This window comes from Nansenia antarctica (assembly GCF_963989245.1).
Source record: "Nansenia antarctica genome assembly, contig: SCAFFOLD_291, whole genome shotgun sequence".
Taxonomy (NCBI): Eukaryota; Metazoa; Chordata; class Actinopteri; order Argentiniformes; family Microstomatidae; genus Nansenia; species Nansenia antarctica.
Genome location: NW_027662427.1, coordinates 68,836 through 72,122, shown reverse-complemented (window position 1 = coordinate 72,122; position 3,287 = coordinate 68,836).

Sequence of the window (3,287 nt, the reverse complement as noted above, 5' to 3'; positions counted from 1 at the left end):
TCCAGTATCACTCACTCTCTCCTCTCTCTCCTCTCTCTCTCTCTCTCCTCTCTTCTCCTTCTTCTCCAGTATCACTCTCTCTCTTTCTCTCTCCTCTCTCTCTCTCTCTCTCTCTCTCTCTCTCTCTCTCCTCTCTCTCTCTCCTCTCCTCCTCCCATACCGCTCTGTCTCATTATCATCAGACACTGTTTTATGTTTTACTTTGTAACATCTGCCCCCGAGCTACACCCTAGATACTCTTTTATCTGTGTGTGTGTGTGTGTCTCTGTGTGTGTGTGTGTGTGTGTGTGTGTGTGTGTGTGTGAGACTGAGAGAGACTGTGTCGTGTCAGGACACTGTGTGTTTCTGTTTACACCGACACGTTTGTTTGATGCCATCCCACCATGCATCATTACAACGAGTCGTCCTCCCATTCCTACCTACAGCCTCCCCTGGTGTTCTACCTCCCCCAGCCTCCCCTGGTGTTCTACCTCCCCCAGCCTCCCCTGGTGTTCTACCTCCCCCAGCCTCCCCTGGTGTTCTACCTACCTCCCCCAGCCTCCCCTGGTGTTCTACCTACCTCCCCCAGCCTCCCCTGGTGTTCTACCTCCCCCAGCCTCCCCCTGGTGTTCTACCTTCCCCAGCCTCCCCCTGGTGTTCTACCTCCCCCAGCCTCCCCTGGTGTTCTACCTCCCCCAGCCTCCCCTGGTGTTCTACCTCCCCCAGCCTCCCCTGGTGTTCTACCTCCCCCAGCCTCCCCTGGTGTTCTACCTCCCCCAGCCTCTCCTGGTGTTCTACCTCCCCCAGCCTCCCCCTGGTGTTCTACCTCCCCCAGCCTCCCCTGGTGTTCTACCTCCCCCAGCCTCCCCTGGTGTTCTACCTCCCCCAGCCTCCCCTGGTGTTCTACCTCCCCCAGCCTCCCCTGGTGTTCTACCTCCCCCAGCCTCCCCTGGTGTTCTACATGGACCCTGACAGTTAGACTAACATAGTTAGTAGACTTATTTACTGCCCGCGCCGAGGCTACCGTTATAGAACGTCTGCTGAGGACCCATAACTCTTACTCTGCTTGTTTGGGTTGGAGCCCAGACTGTGTGTGTGTGTGTGTGTGTGTGTGTGTATGTGTGTGTGTGTGTGTGTGTGTGTGTGTGTGTGTGTGTGTGTGTGTGTGTGTGTGTGTCAGGTCAGTCAGACAGACAGCTCTGTCAGGGCACAGCCTGCCTGATAAGGTCAGCCTTGGATTGGATTCGTTCTGTTACTAGGGCGGGGTTGGCATGGTAACCAGTCTGTTACTAGGGCGGGGTTGGCATGGTAACCAGTCTGTTACTAGGGCGGGGTTGGCATGGTAACCAGTCTGTTACTAGGAGGAGGCATGGCACGGGCTCTGAATAGGTGTATCTTTCACCTATACATACACCTGTCTGTCTGTCTGTCTGCCTGTCTGCCTGTCTTGTCTATCTGCCTGTCTGCCTGTCTGTCTGCCTGTCTGTCTGCCTGTCTGTCTGCCTGCCTGCCTGTCTGTCTGTCTGCCTGTCTGTCTGCCTGTCTTGTCTATCTGCATGTCTGCGTGTCTGTCTGTCTGTCTGCCTGTCTGCCTGCCTGTCTGCCTGCCTGCCTGCCTGCCTGTCTGCCTGTCTGCCTGTCTGCCTGTCTGCCTGTCTGTCTGCCTGTCTGTCTGTCTGTCTGTCCCTTCCGAAGTTAAACATGGTTCTGGTCTTACCAGGGAGTCGTCTATGGTGAAGTTGAACATGGTTCTGGCGTCGGTCTTCAGGTCCGATATGAAGGCCCGGTACTCTGGGTTCTGAGGTTCTCTGTAGGTGAGGATCTTCACACTCTGAGACACGGGAGGAAGAGAGACGTCATTGTTACCATGAAGCTTAAATAAGACTTTTTATACAACAGTTAGTTCCGACCAAGTCATTTGATTGGATAAGAGGCATTCCATGAGTGCTGATATACAGTATAACAGCACTGGGACTTTTAACTATATGTATCACTCCACCACACAGATGTTCTACTAAATGACCGTTAATACAAAGTAGTTAGCCTGCGGATGTTTGTGTTCGGGTTACTACTAGGCAACAGTCCAGTTGAAGTTCAGTTGCAGAACAATTTTTTGTTGACGGAGCCAAAATAAATGATTAAATAAACAAACGAATCATAATCTGTTGTCGCTTATTACTGTTAACTAATAAATGGCGCTGTAGAACTGTTGTATAAAAGCAACTGTACTTGTGCTGTTATACTGAATATCAGCAGGGCTGTGATCACATACTGATATTCAGTATAACAGCACGACCTCTCGTGTGATATTGCTTAAGTACAAACAACAATGTTCCAACGTTGTGTGTCTTGTAAAATATAATGTTAAAAATAAAAATAAAAAGTCATATGATAAAGAATTCTGAAAAAAAATAAAAATAAAAATAAACTAGACATTTTCTTCCCACTATATCTGCACCACACTGTTTACAGGATTTCCTGCGACGTGTCTGTTTCTCTGGCAACAACGAACACGTGCCCAGGAGTCATCCCTGTGGTGCACCACTAATTATTACCCACAATTATTACCCACAATTATTACCCACAACTACCCCTTCTCTCTCTCTGAGTCATTTGGTGTCGAGAGTGAATATAAAGTCGCCCCAAAGTCAGCGTCAATGTTCCAGCAGAGTGTCGTCGCTAGGCAACACCACATAAACACTCGGCACTTCAGGTGGTGGTGAGTGTTCCGGAACTCTTTGGCAGTTCCGTGGTTTTAAGAAAATTAAGCCCTGTTGAGGTTTTTGTAAACGAGTTCCTGTCACAGTCACACAGCTACACATCCTTAAAGCTGATTTCCTCTGCTCAAATAAACACAGTTAATTAAACTCTTGGGGGGGGTTGAAACCACAATTAGCAGGTGCTGAGTGAGGAGAATGTAATAATGACACATAGAGAAGAAAATCTCCCATCTAATTTACATTCCAAACGAATGCAAAAAGAGATAAGTTCTTAAGAAAGTGTGAAGAAGGCATGGCCTGTGGTGCACTTTGAGACCAACGAGAGGTCTACAACACGTCGCTACACCAGGGGAGGCTGGTGGCGGTGGAAATCGGAGGACGGCATTCGAAGACACAATGAGTAATCCCCACTATTACCCAGTTAGTGTAGAGTAGTGGGGATTACTCACCCAATGTTTTGGCTTGACTAGCCAGTGTGTGTCATTGATTTTCAACAACATTGACATTTATTTACATTTTTCAGGATAAAAGTAGAACACCTCACAACATGTGGCCAGCCAGGGTTCAGGACACCGCCGAACTGCCGAC